The sequence below is a fragment of the Oncorhynchus masou genome, chromosome 32, assembly GCF_036934945.1.
Source record: "Oncorhynchus masou masou isolate Uvic2021 chromosome 32, UVic_Omas_1.1, whole genome shotgun sequence".
In the NCBI taxonomy this organism is placed as follows: domain Eukaryota; kingdom Metazoa; phylum Chordata; class Actinopteri; order Salmoniformes; family Salmonidae; genus Oncorhynchus; species Oncorhynchus masou.
In genome coordinates this window covers 66,291,689-66,312,365 of record NC_088243.1, presented here as the reverse complement: position 1 = coordinate 66,312,365, position 20,677 = coordinate 66,291,689, and the positions used below count along the sequence as shown (strand labels likewise).

The window sequence follows — 20,677 nt, the reverse complement described above, 5'->3', positions numbered from 1 at the left end:
TGTTTTGGGACAAATGTTAGGCAAGCAAGATTGGGTGATAAGGACACTGAAAATAGTCAAACAAAGTGATGTTACTCACATTGGCACAATTACCAGCAATTCATTCCTGAGGTGATAATCATCAGTCATTATTCATGCTTGGTTTATAAAAATCGCCCTCATGCACTATCACTATGCCTGGCACATGACAAACTGATAATGCCTGAATGTTCCTTTAGTCATTTAAACTCTAAAGACAGGTTAGATACATGCAGCTGCTCCACTTGAAATGTTCCAGAGACAGATTTATTTTGTTTCTATATATTGTGCATATTGTCTCTAAATATGTTTCTAAATGTTGTGCATAATTGTCTCTAAATCAGCTTCCGCGTCCAGGGTAATATTCTGTGTGTATGAGGGAACTGCTGGCAATTTTGTTTCGGCTGCTAATTGTATAATTCCACAGTTTGCTATAGCGCTTGGATTGTCCTTGCCTCGATGCAGAAGACTGGTCTGTTGCTGCTGCTATTTTCATCTCCATCTTCAATCCATTTTGACAGTTGGCCAACATCAACTACTGACCCGATCCACTATAAGGAGTATGCAATAAAATATAGATGGAAATGCCCCATGCTGAAGAGATGCTGGCTATTTATCAGTTCATAAATACACTTCCTCGCTCCTCATTCCTTCATTCGCTGTCATGTTGTTTCTTTACTCATTCTATTTTCTTATCCATATTTATCTGACCATTATTCGTATCCCTAAGGATTCCTAAGGAGTGCAGGCAGCCAACCTTTCTATATGACATGACTGTGAATGCCAAAGCTGTAATTGTCAGACAACAGACCTGGGAGTGAGCGAGAGAGGGAGGAAAGAGAGAGGAGAGAAAACAAGGGGATGGGAGATGCAGTGTGAGGCAGGAAGGGGAGTGTGTGAGTGAGTGAGAGAGAGACGGAGGGAAAGAGAGCGAGGGAGGGGAGAGAGAAAGAGGGAGAGCAGCTTTCATTCCGGCACTTCTCAGCATCCAGTCTCTGAGACAGCGTTCTAGAGAGTAGAGCTACAAAATAAGGTACATTGAAGAGGGAAAACATTTAAGGAGGAAATCGAGGGAAATAAATTACAAGAACAGTTTGCTATCCACTACTAACTCCTATCGGGTGGTGAGAGGTGTCGAAGTTGGCACTCTGGGGGACCCCCCCCCCCCCCCCATGCTGGGCTGAACATAGGACAGCTCACGTTTTCTAGGTGTGGAGAGCACAGACTGCCTGTAGTCACTTTCGGGAGAGCCAGTGCGCACTAGGAGTGTTCTCCATCTGTGGATCTCGCACTTCATCGCTGCCTGCCTGCAACACGGGAGGAGAAGATCCAATCAATGTTTGGGTTTAATAAGGTGGAATACCAGGGGGGACACAACAAAAAAGATACAGCACAACCTGGGAAATAAAGGAAGTAGGAGCACACAGCAGTGAAGGACATCCTTCAGAGGAGGAAAAATAACATTTTACGGAATTTTTAATTCAGAGGCTCCTGTTCCAGGGGGACTTGGGCAGCATAATTTCCTTTTTGGGAGGAGCAGCTCTCAGCTTCGGTCAGCTAATCTTGTGGACTATAGGATCCTGGATGGCATGTCAAGGTAAGGACCTATCTTCAACTCTCTCGGTGTATCATCCAGCCAGCTACTGCTCAGATTAGGTAACGGCAACACTCAGCAGCAGATGAAAAGAGAGAGAAGAAGCAGACGGAAAGGTATGTGTTTCACTAACCTCCAGACTGTTTAGTGGCACTAACAGGACGTGAAAAGTTGCGATAAAGCCATTCTGCGATTCATTCTCTTCAAGCCGTATTCTGATGCACGGGGGGGAAGATGATTGCTTTTTTTCTAGGAGGGATATTTTGATCTATGGATGAGAGGGTAGAGGGCTGTTGAGGGGTGTTGAGGGGGTGGTATGGGGGTTATTGAGGGGGTGGTATGGGGGGGATGTTGGAAAGGAAAAGATGCCGGTGTGCAAAGCAGTTTATCTCTGGGGTCTCTGTCTTAGCATGGTGGCTTCCAGCAGGAATGCTGGATGGAAGGGCATAATTACCACTGGTGTTTGTCTTCGTCTTTGTAAGGGCCATATCTTTGGGACATGGGATTACGTTTTTATGTTCACCACCTGCCTCTGAGTCGCGACTGCACAGCTACTCCATATATTAAGGGTTGTGTTTCCCTTTAGCAGACGGCAAACAAGATGTCTTAGTTGTTTCGAATGCTGCCCAAATGTCTTACATGCCCCACATAACAGTTCTGCATCTTTCCTGTCTTTGCTGTCATGCTCATCTTTGGTCATGCTAAGCTGATAAGGTGATGGAACATGTAGATGATAAGCATGTGCTTTCTCTCCTCAAGGTCCTTGTATGTAAAAGAGGATAAAAATGATTAATAGGATGATAGAGGGATATAAAATAGGGGTTTATAAATATAACTGCAGCATTGTTGTAGTGAATCTACAGCACCTCCCTGTCAACCCCGGACAAGTGCCCCTTTGTAGGAACAGGCTGAAGTATTTATGATTGCATGTGCATCCTGTCTGCCCTGAAATATTTAAAATAATTGAATAATAAATAGCCTGTGCCTGTCAAGCCCTGCACCTGCCGTGGAGGATGAATATGATGCAGCCTCCTCATGTAATATGCAAAGCGGTGTCCAATAAATCCCTTCGCCTCTAGAAATGAAAATATAAAAAGTGTCTCCTCTTGCGAGACATCGACAGGGGGGGTAGAGGGTGTGGAACGGGCAGGAAAGGGTGAAATGAAGTTGATGACCATTTCCTATGTACAGTCGCTAAATTTCCACCAATAGGACTGGCTAATTCTTATCTGTAATTTATAGCTAGCTGGTGGATGTATATAGGATGGTACCTGTCCTAATGGTTCAGAGATTAAAGTGACAAAACTCTGGTATTGGAATTACTCATGAAAGAGAATGTTGGCTTTTCATCTTATTGTTTGTCCGGGCCAGATATAGGTGTAATCTAATGAGCATTATGGCGGACGTGCATTTAATGTGTGTGTGTGTGTGTGTGTGTGTGTATTCAGTGTGTAGTTGTATGTGTCCAGAGCTGTGAGCTTCATCCTCTTTGATGTTTTATTGAGTGTTAACCGTGTCCGCACTGACGCACAGACTCTGATCCGGGGTTACATGGTGAAGGGAATATCAGATTTGGACATCATTCAGCCTTCTACTGCTCTTCACTGTGGATTAGCAACACCGATTTTGCTTTCACAGCATTTTGAATCTGCTAAACGATTTAGTCCAGGTACATGTGCGTCTGAGTGTGTGTACACGTCTGTGTGTACATGTCTGTTTGTGTATGTTTGTGTGTATGTTTGTTTGAGTGTGCTTGTTTGAGTGTGTGTGTGTATATATATTCGTGTGTGTGTGTGTGTGTGTGTGTGTGTATGCTTGTTTGAGTGTATGTATGCTTGTTTGAGTGTGTGTGTGTCTGTGTGTGTGTGTGTTTCTGTGTATGCTTGTTTGAGTGTGTTTGCCCAACCCTTGTAAAGGAATATGTGCTGTCTGATGGTGGCTGAGGGAGGAGTCAGAGACTTGGTCTACCATTTCACTTGGATTATGCATCCACTAAATTATAGTATGGAAGGCGAATAGAAGGCATTTTTATTTTCCCAGTGATTACTCTGAATTGTAGACAGCACATTCACAGGGGGTAGACATTAGAGAAGAAAACAACTTTGATGGCAAAAATGCTGTGCTTTTGATTTATTGCCTACAGCTACGGTTTGAATCAGTATGCATGCACGTAACTCGGCAGCTGAAATATGACTGACATACCTGCTTCTAACTATAATAAATATGTTTCAATCATCTCATGCCTTTTGGACCCACACAGATTACACATTTTCTGCTTAGTTGTGAATTATGCCTAATATTTATATTAGGAATTTGTTTAGTCTAGTTTATAGCCAATATTACTTCACAATTTAGCCAACATGTGTAAGCAGACAGAAGCAGAGGGTTCTTTGAATGGTTTTGTCATTATCCAAACATATTGAATAACAAAATTTGACAATATATTGTATTTTTACCCCTTAAGATTAATATTTTATACCCCAGCTAATACAGGATGTGTAAGATGTGCTTATACGGATCGGAGTATCATGGGTAGAGTAGCTATGGACTACTCATACATCAAGGAGACTTGTCAGACCTTCAGTGATGAATAAGAAGGCCCACTTCCGCTCTACAGATTGTGATATTCAATGTTGGCTAGCCATTAGAAGCTAACTATGCATTGATGTAGAGGAGAAATTTCAATTGAATTAGTCTCAGAAATTCTACCAGAACATGCTCTATGCAGGCCTCTGAGATGCATAGGGTTCTCAGCCTTTAAGTGGACATTACACAATCGTCTTTCAGTCCAGGGTAATTAACAGTAGTATTCTAAAATGCCACCATCTTAAAATGTCAATACTTCAGGCCTCCTTCACAACTGTAAAAGCTCTCTACAGGACATTACTGTAACATTAGCATCGTCATGTTATTATCCAGACTGTAGAAGCAAAAATTCTGCCATTATAGGAGGTTAAGCACATAATTTCTCTGTCGGAAGTAGCGCGGTTGAACTGTATGAAAGGGAAGACGTGGCCCGAGCACAGCGGCATATTTTTAGACAGTCCATTAAGGAATAGGAAAATCAATGCTCGCAGTTCTGTCAACATTGGGTTTCATTTTTTTTTAACACAATGACCTTTGTCAGGTACAGTGAGAAACCTGAATGGCATTGTCATACTGTGGCTTGACGAACGAATAACACAGGTCATTATGAAAATAGACAAAGGCTGTGTCTTGTTGGCATGTCTAGCGCAAACATGAATGACCATCTTCCATCTGCTTTCAAAAATGAATTTGATTTGGGCTTGAACACGCTTTCTCCTCTACTGTTTCTTGTTAAAAGGATTCCTTGAGTGAATATTCAATATCTGACAGGCTGATAGATGCACCGCTGATAAATCAATTTCAGGCTGATTATAAATACATTTCAGGCTTTACTTAGCCACATGTTGCACATATCAAAATAAAATAAAATAAAACGTGTAGACTTTATCGTGACATGTTTAATTAACCAATGCTTAAGCCCTGTTCAAGAAAGAGTTAAGAACATATTTACCAAACAAACAAAAGTAAAAAATGATAAAAAGTAACATAATAAAATAACAGTAACGAGGCAATATACAGGGGGTACCTGTCACGGGTGTCATTGGAAGAGGACCAAAGTGCAGCGTGGCAAGCGTACATTTCTCTTTTTATTTAAAATGACGCCAACAAAACTAGAAACGCAAAACAACCGTGAAGCTTACAGGGCTAAGTGCCACTAACAAAGATAACTACCCACACTGAAGGAGGGAAAAAGGGCTACCTAAGTATGATTCCCAATCAGATACAATGATAGACAGCTGTCCCTGATTGAGAACAATACCCGGCCAAAACATAGAAATAAAGAAACATAGAAAACAAAACATAGAATGCCCACCCAAATCACACCCTGACCAAACCAAAATAGACACATAAAAAGGCTCTCTCAGGTCAGGGCGTGACAGGCCCCCCAAAGGTGCGGACTCCGGCCGCAAAACCTGAACCTACAGGGGAGTGTCCGGGTGGGCATCTATCCGCGGTGGTGGCTCTGGTGCGGGACATAGACCCCGCTCCAACTCTGGCTCACCCCACTTTGGTAGCGCCTCTGGTGTGGGGACCCTCGCCGCCTACCCCGGACTGGGGACTCTCGCTGCGGGCCCCGGGCTGGGCACCCTCACTGTGGGCCCCGGACTGGGCACCCTCGCTGCGGGCCCCCGGACTGGAGACCGTTGCTGCGGGCCCCAGACTGGAGACCGTTGCTGGAGGCTCCAGACTGGAAGCCGTCGCTGGAGGCTTCGTGCCATGACTCCTCGTTGGAGGCTTCGTGCCACGGATCATCACTGGAGGATTCTTGCCATGGATCATCACTTGAGGCTTCGTGCCACGGATCATCACTGGAGGCTTCGTGCCATGGATCATCACTGGAGGCTTTGTGCCATGGATCATCACTGGAGGCTTCGTGCCATGGATCATCACTGGAGGCTTCGTGCCATGACTCCTCGTTGGAGGCTTCGTGCCATGGATCATCACTGGAGGCTTTGTGCCATGGATTATCACTGGAGGCTTCGTGCCATGGATCATCACTGGAGGCTTCGTGCCATGACTCCTCGTTGGAGGCTTCGTGCCATGGATCATCACTGGAGGCTTTGTGCCATGAATCATCACTGGAGGCTCCGTGCCATGGATCATCACTGGAGGCTCCGTGCCATGGACATGGATCATCACTGGAGGCTTCGTGCCATGGATCATCACTGGAGGCTTTGTGCCATGGATCATCACTGCAGGCTTCGTGCCATGGATCATCACTGGAGGTTTCGTGCCACGGATCATCACTGGAGGATTCTTGCCATGGATCATCACTGGAGGCTTCTTGCCAAGGATCATCACTGTAGTCTTCGTTCTGGGCGCAGGCACAGGACTCACCAGGCTGGGGACACACACAGGAGGCCTGGTCCTTAAAGCAGGCACAGGACTCACCGGGCTGGAGAGACACACAGGAGGCCTGGTGCGTGGGGCGGGCATCGGATATACTGGGACGTGAAGGCGCACTGGCGGTCTCGAGCGCAGAGCTGGCACAACCTGTTCTGGCTGGATGCCCACTTCCACCCGGCAAATGCAGGACGCTGGCACACCGGCCTGTGAATGCTCACTCGAGACACCGTGCGCATCACCCCATAACACGGTGCCTGACCAATCACATGCTCCCCACGGTAAGCACGGGGAGTTGGCTCAGGTCTAAACTCCGACAATCTTCCCTTGTGCCCCCACCCAAAACATTTTTTGGAGCTGCTTCTCAGGCTTCCGTAACCGGGTGTTTTCCCCTGCCATTCTCTCCTCCCTGGTCCAGCTTGTCCTCCAGGTTGGTGCGCGCTGCTTGGTCTTTTGGTGGTGGGTAGTTCTGTCACGGTTGTCATTGGAAGAGGACGAAAGTGCAGCATGGTGAGAGTACATTTCTCTTTCTTTATGTAGCCAACAAACAAGAAACGCAAAACAACCGTGAAGCTTACAGGGCTAAGTGCCACTAACAAAGATAACTACACACACTGAAGGAGGGAAAAATGGCAACCTAAGTATGATTCCCAATCAGAGACAACAATAGACAGCTGTCCCTGATTGAGAACCATACCCGGCCAAAACATAGACATAAAGAAACACAGAAAACAAAACATAGAATGCCCACCCAAATCACACCCTGACCAAACCAAAATAGAGACATAAAAAGGCTCTCTCAGGTCAGGGCATGACAGTACCAGTACTGAGTCAATGAACGGGGTACAGTTTAATCAAGGTAATTTGTACATGTAGATAGGAGTGAAGTGACTATGAATAGATAACAGGGAATGAGTAGCAGCAGTGTAAAAAAACAAATGATTGTACATGTAAACAATCTGTTGGCCATTTGATTAATTGTTCAGCAGTCTTATGGCTTTGCGGTAGAAGCTGTTAAGGACCCCCCCCCCGCCCCCTATCTTCCTGATAAAGCAAAACACCATACACTACAACAGCTGGGCCATATGTTTACTCATCAGCATTGTAAAACTCCCATCATCATGGATACCGCTCCTTCCAATTACCCTCCGACTCATTGAATCCCATCAAAGTCAGCCAAACATTGGTTTGTGAAATGGAGCATCTCTAGTCTCTTAAATGTGGCCCGCTTGTAGCACCAGTGCTGCTAAAGGTAGTGGGGGTTTGCAGTTCTTCCACCAAAAATAACAATCAAAAGGAAACTTTTTACTATTCAGTGCATGAACCCAGCACAGTGCCCTTGTCGCACTGCACAATGTCGCCAGTGAGGGCATGGCGTGGCCGCATCCTCTTGTCTCTGCTTCTGTGGTGGGTGGCAGAGTGACCGCTGGTGGCAGCACAAATCCATCTTGGAAGAGCACACAGGCAGAAGTTGAGGTTTGAGGACAGATCACGGACGACTTCCATTGACACTGACCTTGCCACCTATATCACTTTCGAGCGTGACCTTTGAGTGGGCTGTGGGGACTAGAGTCTGAGGGCCACCTCCAGCAAAGTCCCTTTTGCTTCTCCTGCTTGTGTCGACATGAAGCTTTAGTAAGAGTCAGAGGGGTGAGAGTGGGGTGAGAGGACTTTGTGCCAAATGGCAGTTGTGATGGAAAGGGGGAGAATAGACATCTGTTGGCCTCAATCCATGAAAAACAGAAGATTCAATTACCTCAGGTTGTCTGTCTGACTTAAGTGAAGGCACCCCAGGTTTGACCTTGAACTGAGGTTTGATGCTTTTAATATCTGACCAGGTCTTCTCAGGCTCCACACAAGCCCAGTATGCCACCACAAGGCGTGGGAGGCCACAGTAAGGTGTTGTGACACTATCAGTCTGCCACAGCTTGGCTTCTCACACATATTGAATTCCAACAATAGCACTGAAATGCCAACCTGACAGCACGTTTACTTAAGCACTATTATGTTTGCAGAAGGAGAACAGAGAGAGGGTAACATTTGGCTTTGAAAACATCAAAGATTATTATAATATGCCATTAGCTGCAGTTATGTTGGAGGGGATTGACTGGTGCAACAAATATGTGAATTTAGAACAAATTTGAGATTCAATGTGCTTTTTTGTTGTAGAATAGAATTTCAAACATAGAGGAATTGAAAGTTATGAGACCTTCCACGTATAGACCTTTTTAACATATTTTTTTAGGAGGAGCGGAAGTGAACTCTGAAACTCCGGACTTCCGGTACATTTATTCACAACAGCTGTTCCGTCACGGCTGTAAACAGCTAGCTAGCTAAGCTAACTAGTTGTTAGTTGTTTTCTCAAGGTCAACAATTGCATTTTTGACCTTAGTATTCATGGATGGGATAGTCTTTACGTCCTGGGAAAATTTTAAATGGAGGTGAAAGCTCCAGGATGATGTTTTTGTTAACAAGTTAACCATCTACTCTAGGTAATGTCAGGTAGCTGGCTAGCTACATATAAATAGGATTGACAACACTCAAATATTAGTTTTTTGAATTACACAAACGTTAGCTTGATCAGCTAAAAACATGTCAGCTCCCTAGCAAGTTGCTAAGCTAACTAGCTAATTAACAGATGTCCCGTACCAAAGAGAGAACTATGACAATGACAAAACTCAATTGCAACGAAATATAAATTGTTATATCACTTGAGAATAATGAAGAAAGTCCTGGTCTAATTTCTGTTTACCCACATCTCAGATACAGAGACCTGTGAAGCTGCTAAACCGTGTCTGTGGATGAAGGTCCCAAAGAAAGTCCCTAGTCCTGGAGAGACTGCAGTTCATATTGCCAATGGGTTATATATGGTACTGGTCTACTGTTAGAATTGGTTGTAGGACCACAAAAATTATGTTAAAAGTAACCATGCATATACCCAGAACATGTATGGCCAACCTTGCTCCTAGAGATCGAGCTACTTGGCTTGCAGGTTTCTGTTCCAGCCCAACACTGACATTCTGTTTATTTTTTGTATTAGACACATCATTTAACTATTCAATCATCTCATATTTGTCTGTTTTATTTGGTTATCACTCACTCTCTGGTGTCCTTGATCATTGGTGTGGGTGTAACAATCCCTGTATGGCCGACCTAGGATCCCCTGTCCACAACAGCACTTCATACCCACAAAGCACCATTCATTATCATTCCAAAACATGATCTTGGTTGGGCTATGATAACAGTTCTTTAGGTCTCAGGTCTCAAGAGAATAGTACTCACCTGTGAACTAGCTCACATGTGCTACACACTAATCCCACTGCTACACTCACTGACCTCTTCCTTCTCCACATCGACCTCAAAACACTCACCCCTCTGCTACACTCACTGACCTCCTCCTTCTCCACATCGACCTCAACACACTCACCCCTCTGCTACACTCACTGACATCCTCCTTCTCCAAATCAACCTCAACACAATCACCCATCTGCTACACTCACAGATCTCCTCCTTCTCCACATCAACCTCAACACACTCACCCCTCTGCTACACTCACTCACTGACCTCCTCCTTCTCCACATCAACCTCAACACACTCACCCCTCTGCTACACTCACTGACCTCCTCCTTCTCCACATCAACCTCAACACACTCACCCCTCTGCTACACTCACTCACTGACCTCCTCCTTCTCCACATCAACCTCAACACACTCACCCCTCTGCTACACTCACTGACCTCCTCCTTCTCCACATCAACCTCAACACACTCACCCCTCTGCTACACTCACTGACCTCCTCATTAATATCAGCGGCCAGCAAAGCATATTGTGTCAACTGAATCAATCTTACACCCACATTGTTAATTTTGTGGGTATTTAATTCTGCTACAATGACTCAGATCACAGTCGGTGGCTGAGTTATACTGTCGGTGGCATAGGAAGAGGTGAAAACGGTGTGACTGTAGCAGAGGTGAGCTGCAGTTGAGTTCTACTAGCCCTGTGATGTTATGTCGTTCCCCCTGAGACTTGAAATAGTGTCTCCACCTGTCTATCATGAATGTATATATTTCTTTATACTGTAAGCATCTCGGCTCTGGGGGATCTCCTCCTGCGATTTTGCGCACCGATTTGCTTAATTCTGCTACACTCACTGTCCTCCTCCAGTTATTGGCATGCAAGCTACACGTGTAATGTGATTAGGGTTTGGGTCCTGGGCTGGTCAGCCATACAGGGATGGAACTCAAACATTACATAGCCACTTTGCAGAAAATTTAAAAGTTACCCTTCACTGTGGTCAATCTCCAGGGGATTTTTCTCTTGCCACCACTATACATGGTCTACCATTTTGGTTACAGTGGATGTGAGATTATTTATTGCATGCATTCCCAATGCAGACATATCATGGGATTAGTGTTTGCCTCGTGGGCACGTCCAATGCAGACATATGATGTGATTAGTATTGGCATCGTGGGCACGTCCAATGCAGACATATGATGTGATTAGTGTTGGCCTCATGGGTACGTCCAATGCAGAGATATGATGTGATTAGTATTGGCCTCATGGGCACATCCAATGCCGCCATATCATGTGATTAGTTTTGGCCTCATGGGCACATCCAATGCCGCCATATGATGTGATTAGTATTGGCCTCATGGGCACGTCCAATGCCGCCAAATGATGGGATTAGTATTGGCCTCATGGGCACGCCCAATGCCGCAAAATGATGGGATTAGTATTGGCCTCATGAGCACGCCCAATGCCGCAAAATGATGGGATTAGTATTGGCCTCATGGGCACGTCCAATGCCGCCATATGTTGTGATTAGTGTTGGCTTCATGGGCTCGTCCAATGCCGCCAAATGATGTGATAAGTATTGGCCTCATGGGCACATCCAATGCCGCCATATGATGTGATAAGTATTGGCCACATGGGCACGTTCAATGCCGCCATATGATGTGATTAGTATTGGCCTCATGGGCACATCCAATGCAGACATATGATGGGATTAGTATTGGCCTCATGGGCACATCCAATGCAGACATATGATGGGATAAGTATTGGCCACATGGGCACGTTCAATGCTGCCATATGATGTGATTAGTATTGGCCTCATGGGCACACCCAATGCCGCCAAATGATGGGATTAGTATTGGCCTCATGGGCACATCCAATGCAGACATATGATGGGATTAGTATTGGCCTCATGGGCATGTCCAATGCCGCCAAATGATGGGATTAGTATTGGCCTCATGGGCACACCCAATGCCGCCAAATGATGGGATTAGTATTGGCCTCATGGGCACGTCCAATGCAGAGATATGATGGGATTAGTATTGGCCTCATGGGCACGTCCAATGCAGAGATATGATGGGATTAGTATTGGCCTCATGGGCACGTCCAATGCAGAGATATTATGGGATTAGTATTGGCCTCATGGGCACGTCCAATGCAGAGATATGAAGGGATTAGTATTGGCCTCATGGGCACGTCCAATGCCGCCATATGATGTGATTAGTGTTGGCCTCATGGGTACGTCCAATGCAGACATATGATGGGATTAGTATTGGCCTCAAAGGCACGTCCAATGCAGACATATGATGGGATTAGTATTGGCCTCATGGGCACGTCCAATGCAGAGATATGATGGGATTAGTATTGGCCTCATGGGCACGTCCAATGCAGAGATATGATGGGATTAGTATTGGCCTCATGGGCACGTCCAATGCAGAGATATGAAGGGATTAGTATTGGCCTCATGGGCACGTCCAATGCCGCCATATGATGTGATTAGTGTTGGCCTCATGGGTACATCCAATGCAGACATATGATGGGATTAGTATTGGCCTCATGGGCACGTCCAATGCAGACATATGATGGGATTAGTATTGGCCTCATGGGCACGTCCAATGCCGCCAAATGATGGGATTAGTATTGGCCTCATGGGCACGTCCAATGCCGCCATATGATGTGATTAGTGTTGGCTTCATGGGCACGTCCAATGCCGCCAAATGATGGGATTAATATTGGCCTCATGGGGACATCCAATGCAGATATATGATGTGATTAGTGTTGGCTTCATGGGCTCGTCCAATGCCGCCAAATGATGGGATTAGTATTGGCCTCATAGGCACGTCCAATGCCGCCATATGATGTGATAAGTATTGGCCTCATGGGCACGCCCAATGCCGCCAAATGATGGGATTAGTATTGGCCTCCTGGGCACGTCCAATGCAGACATATGATGGGATTAGTATTGGCCTCATGGGCACGTCCAATGCAGAGATATGATGTGATTAGTATTGGCCTCATGGGCACGTCCAATGCCGCCATATGATGTGATTAGTATTGGCCTCATGGGCACGTCCAATGCAGACATATGATGGGATTAGTATTGGCCTCATGGGCACGTCCAATGCCGCCATATGATGTGATTAGTATTGGCCTCATGGGCACGCCCAATGCCACCAAATGATGGGATTAGTATTGGCCTCATGGGCACGTCCAATGCCGCCAAATGATGGGATTAGTATTGGCCTCATGGGCACGTCCAATGCAGACATATGATGGGATTAGTATTGGCCTCATGGGCACGTCCAATGCAGAGAAATGATGGGATTAGTATTGGCCTTGTGGGCACTTCCAATGCAGACATATGATGGGATTAGTGTTGGCCTTCTGGACACGTCCAATGCAGACATATGATGGGATTAGTGTTGGCCTCCTGGGCATGTCCAATGCAGACATATGATGGGATTAGTATTGACCTCGTTGGCACGTCCAATGCAGACATATGATGGGATTAGTATTGACCTCGTGGGCACGTCCAATGCAGAGATATGATGGGATTAGTATTGACCTCGTGGGCACGTCCAATGCAGAGATATGATGGGATTAGTATTGGCCTCCTGGGCACGCCCAATGCAGAGAAATGATGGGATTAGTATTGGCCTCATGGGCACGCCCAATGCAGACATATGATGGGATTAGTATTGGCCTCATGGGCACGCCCAATGCAGAGATATGATGGGATTAGTATTGGCCTCCTGGGCACGCCCAATGCAGACATATGATGGGATTAGTATTGGCCTCATGGGCACGCCCAATGCAGACATATGATGGGATTAGTATTGGCCTCATGGGCACGCCCAATGCAGACATATGATGGGATTAGTATTGGCCTCATGGGCACGCCCAATGCAGACATATGATGGGATTAGTATTGGCCTCATGGGCACGCCCAATGCAGACATATGATGGGATTAGTGTTGTCCTCGTGGGCACGTCCATTTGCAGACATATGATGGTATTAGTATTGGCCTCATGGGCACGCCCAATGCAGACATATGATGGGATTAGTATTGGACTCATGGGCACGCCCAATGCAGAGATATGATGGGATTAGTGTTGGCCTTCTGGGCACACACAATGCAGACATATGATGGGATTAGTATTGGCCTCCTGGGCACGTCCAATGCAGACATATGATGGGATTAGTATTGGCCTCGTGGGCACGCCCAATGCAGTGATATGATGGGATTAGTATTGGCCTTGTGGGCACACCCAATGCAGACATATGATGGGATTAGTATTGGCCTCGTGGGCACGTCCAATGCAGACAAATGATGGGATTAGTATTGGCACTTGTACATGTGGCTTGTCATTTGTATGCTGAAACATGATTCTCAAATCATCACACATTGTTCACATTTTACAGAGACGTTTTCTGCATTTGAAATGATACTATTAGAAATAGGAAAAGCACTCACACATCTGAGAAGTTGTCTGTGTTAATAATTTGCCAATAAAAATAAATGGCTGGATTGATATGGGCAAGATCAGTGTGTGTGTGTTTGTTTTCATTAAACAATTAATGATGGTAACCAAATTAAAGGCTACCAGATTTGACTTCTACAGCTACTGGACATGCCATCATGAAATGGATTAGAGCAAGCCCTACCCTTGTAATGAAAGTAGGTTTTAAGGATGACATGCTCAGGAGAGAGACATTATTAGCAAATATCACTGTGAAGAGGGTGTAGAAAGTAATATTAAGGTTAATTTGATTTAATTTCAAAATACATGTTGCTTGAAATAGTTGCAATTTGTTTGCTTCATGTAATGTATCATCCTGGTGTATTTAATATGCAGTTCAACATTATCACCACATGGTGTCAGCGCTAGTATTTGTTTTACTACATGCAAACAAACCACTTGCTTGGTCTCATAATGTGAGAACGATAATACATGCCTAGCACAAGCATCAAGTTCATTAAAACTACGGTATGTGTCTTAATAGAAAATAAGTGAGGAAAAAAGTGAGGGGGGAGAGAGTGGTTGATAGTGGGGTAATTACTGCTGCTAGCTAACTTTGATGTATAAAATGTGGCCGTCAAACACTGCACTCGTATGCTAGAAAAATGTAGTTTATTTATATTGTTGGCTGTCGTGAGAGAAATGTATCTTGTCTGATGATTTTGTTGAGTGGATCTGGTAGCAAACAAGTCAACGTGTGTATATAATTAATGTTACATTTTTGTGTCGGATCAAGAAGTACGAATTTATAATTTTGTGTTAGCTAGCCAACTAACTAGATAGTTAGCAATTATGGCGTGCTGCAGCACCGGATGTTTACTGGGGAACATCCATTGCTGCAGAACATGTTATTGTTTTGACAGTTTAAAAGGTCTATATAAAAGGCACAGTTTGTATACTAAATGTCATTAAGACATTTTAGCACCAAACATCCCAGCATGGATCCCATTTCTACTGCATGGTTTGACTAATGAACTTTCACTTCCATCTAATTAAATACATTTGAAGTTGGAAGGTTACATACACCTTAGCCAAATACATTTCAACTCATTTTGTCACAATTCCTGACATTAAATCACAGTAAAAATTCCCTGTCTTAGGTCAGTTAGAATCACCACTTTATTTTAAGAGCGGGAAATGTCAGAAAAATTGTAGAGAATGATTTATTTCAGCTATTATTTAATTTATCACATTCCCAATGGGTCAGAATGTCACGCCCTGGTCGTAGTATATTGTGTTTGTCTTTATTTATTTGTTCAGGCCGGGGTGTGACATGGGTTTATTGTGGTGTGTTTTTTCTTGGGGTGTTGTTAGGTGTTGGGTGTGTGGCTTAGTGGGGGTATCTAGCATAGTCTATGGCTGTCTGGAGTGGTTCTCAATCAGAGGCAGGTGTTTATCGTTGTCTCTGATTGGGAACCATATTTAGGCAGCCATATTCTTTGAGTATTTGTGGGTGATTGATCCTGTCTCTGTGTTTATTGTCACAAGATAGGCTGTATAGGTTTTCACACAGTCATTATTTTATTAGTTATTTCATGTCGAGTTCCTTTTTATTAAAGAACATGAATAACCACCACGCTGCATTTTGGTCCGCTTCTCTTCCACCAGACGGAAGCCGTTACACAGAAGTTTACATACACTCAATTAGTATTTGGTAGCATTGCCTTTAAATTGCTTAACTTCGGTAAAACATTTTGGGTTGCCTTCCACAAGCTTCCCACAGTAAGTTGGGTGAATTTTGGCCCATTCCTCCTGACAGAGCTGGTGTAACTGAGTCAGGTTTGTAGGCCTCCTTGCTCGCACACACACCTTTTCAGTTCTGCCCACAAATGTTCTATGGGATTGAGGTCAGGGCTTTGTAATGGCCACTACAATACCTTGACTTGTTGTCCTTAAGCCATTTTTCCACAACTTTGGAAGTATGCTTGGGGTCATTGTCCATTTGGGAGACCCATTTGTGACCACGTTTTAAATTCCTGATGTCTTGAGATGTTGCTTCAATATATCCACATAATTTTCCTCATGCCTCATGATGCCATCCATTTTGTGAAGTGCACCAGTCCCTCCTGCAGAAAAGCACTGCCACAAAATGATGCTGCAACCCCCGTGCTTCACGGTTGGGATGGTGTTCTTCGGCTTGCAAGCATCACCCTTTTTACTCCAAACATAGCGATGGTCATTATGGCCAAACAGTTCTATTTTTGTTTCATCAGACCAGAGGACATTTCTACCCCAAAAACATTCTGAGGTCTTGGCTGATTTCTTTTAATTTTCCCATGATGTCAAGCAAAGAGGCACTGAGTTTGAAGGTAGGTGTCACATTCTGACCTTTATTTCCTTTGTTTTGTAGTTATTTAGTATGGTCAGGGCGTGAGTTGGGGTGGGCAGTCTATGTTTGTTTTTCTATGATTTGGGGATTTGTATGTTTCGGCCTCGTATGGTTCTCAATCAGAGGCAGGTGTCATTAGTTGTCTCTGATTGAGAATCATACTTAGGTAGCCTGGGTAGCCTTTCACTGTTTGTTTGTGGGTGATTGTCTATATTAGTTGCTTGTGTCAGCACAGGTCTCATTTATAGCTTCACGGTCGTTATTTGTTTATTGTTTTTGTATAGTTTGTATTCAGTGTTCAGTGCTTTCTATTATTAAATATTCATCATGAACACATACCACGCCGCATTTTGGTCCTCCGATCCTTCTCGCCTCTCCTCTTCAAACGAAGAGGAGGACGACCGTGACAGTAGGCCTTGAAATACATCCACAGGTACACCTCAAATTGACTCAAATAATGTAAATTAGCCTATCAGAAGCTTCCAAAGCCATGACATCATTTTGGGGAATTTTCCAAGCTGTTTAAAGGCATAGTCAACTGTATGTAAGCTTCTGACCCACTGGAATTGTGATACACTGAATTATAAGTGAAATAATCTGTCTGTAAACAATTGTTGGAAAAATTACTTGTATCATGCACAAAGCAGATGTCCTAATCGACTTGCTAAAACTATAGTTTGTTAACAAGACATTTGTGGAGTGGTTGAAAAATGAGTTTTAATGACTCCAACCTAATTGTATGTAAACGTCCAACTTCAGCTGTATTTCTAAACTGAAATAACCTGCCTATATTGTAAAACCTGATAAGAATGATAAGGGAGCAATGGCAGGGCCATCGATTGTGTGTTTTGCCTTCATCAGCCACTTTGAGGTGTCCTCACGACGACTTTGCCACCCCCCTTCTTTCTCTCTGCCACAGTTATTCAGCAATGAAGCCAGGTAGGTATTTAGAGTATTGACCACTTTGCTCTTTAGACGGTTACAAAAGTGCTGTGTGTGGGGAGCCAGTGTAATATAAGTCCTTGCAGCATTTGTTGTCCTAATAAGCCATGTTGTGCTGGTTAGCAATGTTGTCCTGGTAAGCCTGTTATGGAGTAATTTGTGACCTGTTAAAGGATGTTGACTTAGTCAGCATAGTGGATTAGAGTTGAGTGGGTGAGTATTAGCAAAGGTCTAATCCTGACTTGTAAACTTGATTCTAGAGTCCAATGTTTCCCTTTTGTTAAACGAAGAAAGGCTTTTCAAATTTGCACAGACATTTTGCATGATAATTTTGACTATTCAGACACAAATCCAATTATTGGACATGGACAAATAAGAAAAGACCAACTCGAAAGAATAACAGAACATTAAGACATTGGGTCTGGTCTTATTAGTTCAAGCCATTGATCCTCAGTCCCTTCAGGCCTGTACTGTCAGAGCAGTAGACCAAGTTGTGCATTTGTGTCTGCTTTAACAATGAGTTGTGGAAACGGAATGTGGGGTTTCTGCATGCCTTGAAGACTCTCTACACGTAGACGCTGACGCTGACGCTTGGGTAGCAAAATCACTGAATCCTTATGTCTGGGCTCATGAGATAAAATAAAATGCTATTTGTCACATGCTTCGTAAACAACAGGTGTAGATTAACATTGAAATACTTACTTACGGGTCCTTTTCCAACAATTCAGAGTTAAGGATAAAAAAGATCAAGTCGACATTGTGACATGAGTAATGAATAATACATTGGTAATATACAGGGAGTACCAGTACTGAGTCTATGTGCAGGGTTATGAGGTAATACCATGGCTATTTACAGGGAGTACCAGTACTGAGTCTATGTGCAGGGTCATGAGGTAATACCATGGCTATATACAGGGAGTACCAGTACTGAGTCTATGTGCAGGGATATGAGGTAATACCATGGCTATATACAGGGAGTACCAGTACTGAGTCTATGTGCAGGGTTATGAGGTAATACCATGGCTATATACAGGGAGTACCAGTACTGAGTCTATGTGCAGGGTTATGAGGTAATACCATGGCTATATACAGGGAGTACCAGTACTGAGGGGATGTGCAGGGTTATGAGGTAATACCATGGCTATATACAGGGAGTACCAGTACTGAGTGGATGTGCAGGGTTATGAGGTAATACCATGGCTATATACAGGGAGTACCAGTACTGAGTTTATGTGCAGGGTTATGAGGTAATACCATGGCTATATACAGGGAGTACCAGTACTGAGTTTATGTGCAGGGTAACGAGGTAATACCATGGTTATATACAGGGAGTACCAGTACTGAGGGGATGTGCAGGGTTATGAGGTAATACCCTGGTAATATACAGGGAGTACCAGTACTGAGTCTATGTGCAGGGTTATGAGGTAATACCATGGCTATATACAGGGAGTACCAGTACTGAGTTTATGTGCAGGGTAACGAGGTAATACCATGGTTATATACAGGGAGTACCAGTACTGAGGGGATGTGCAGGGTTATGAGGTAATACCCTGGTAATATACAGGGAGTACCAGTACTGAGTCTATGTGCAGGGTTATGAGGTAATACCATGGCTATATACAGGGAGTACCAGTACTGAGGGGATGTGCAGGGTTATGAGGTAATACCATGGCTATATACAGGGAGTACCAGTACTGAGTTTATGTGCAGGGTAACGAGGTAATACCATGGTTATATACAGGGAGTACCAGTACTGAGGGGATGTGCAGGGTTATGAGGTAATACCATGATAATATACAGGGAGTACCAGTACTGAGTCTATGTGCAGGGTTATGAGGTAATACCATGGCTATATACAGGGAGTACCAGTACTGAGGGGATGTGCAGGTTTATGAGGTAATACCATGGCTATATACAGGGAGTACCAGTACTGAGGGGATGTGCAGGGCTATGAGGTAATACCATGGCTATATACAGGGAGTACCAGTACTGAGTCTATGTGCAGGGTTATGAGGTAATACCATGGCTATATACAGGGAGTACCAGTATTGAGGGGATGTGCAGGGTTATGAGGTAATACCATGGCTATATACAGGGAGTACCAGTACTGAGGGGATGTGCAGGGTTATGAGGTAATACCATGGCTATATACAGGGAGTACCAGTACTGAGGGGATGTGCAGGGTTATGAGGTAATACCATGGCCATATACAGGGAGTACCAGTACTGAGTGTATGTGCAGGGTTATGAGGTAATACCATGGCTATATACAGGGAGTACCAGTACTGAGGGGATGTGCAGGGTTATGAGGTAATACCATGGCTATATACAGGGAGTACCAGTACTGAGGGGATGTGCAGGGTTATGAGGTAATACCATGGCTATATACAGGGAGTACCAGTACTGAGTGGATGTGCAGGGGTACGAGGTAATAACATGGCTATTTACAAGGTGTCACGGTTTTCTTCTATCTCTTCCACTGACGACGAGGTGTAGCAAGGATCGGACCAAAATGCAGCATGGTAATTTTCATACATGTTTAATAACGAATAAACACGAACAATACAAAAACAAGAAATGTAACACGAAAACCAGCCTATACTGGTGCAAACTAACACAGTAACACAGTGACAGGAACAGGAACAATCACCCACGAAACACTCAAAGAATATGGCTGTCTAAATATGGTTCCCAATCAGAGACAACGATAAACACCTGCCTCTGATTGAGAACCACTTCAGGCAACCATAGACTTTTCTAGATAACCCTACTAATTCACAATCCCAACACCTACAAAAAACCCAAGACAAAACACACCACATAATAAACCCATGTCACACCCTGGCCTGACCAAAATAATAAAGAAAACACAAAATACGAAGACCAGGGCGTGACACAGGGAGTACCAGTACTGAGGGGATGTGCAGGGGTACGAGGTAATAACATGGCTATATACAGGGATTACCAGTACTGAGTCTATGTGCAGGGTTATGAGGTAATACCATGGCTATATACAGGGAGTACCAGTACTGAGTGGATGTGCATGGTTATG

The 20,677-nt window shown here is 44.3% G+C and overlaps 1 protein-coding gene across 1 annotated transcript in view; it reads left to right on the top strand.

Annotated features, from left to right (window-relative positions):
• Positions 1-1,030: 1,030 nt before the first annotated feature.
• LOC135527077 (leucine-rich repeat and immunoglobulin-like domain-containing nogo receptor-interacting protein 2) overlaps positions 1,031-20,677 on the top strand; it is a 349,079-nt gene continuing 329,432 nt past the window's right edge. Inside the window, exon 1 of the mRNA XM_064955727.1 lies at positions 1,031-1,615. The gene's annotated coding sequence lies outside the window, so the exon portion shown is untranslated. The remainder of the gene's footprint in view (positions 1,616-20,677) is intronic.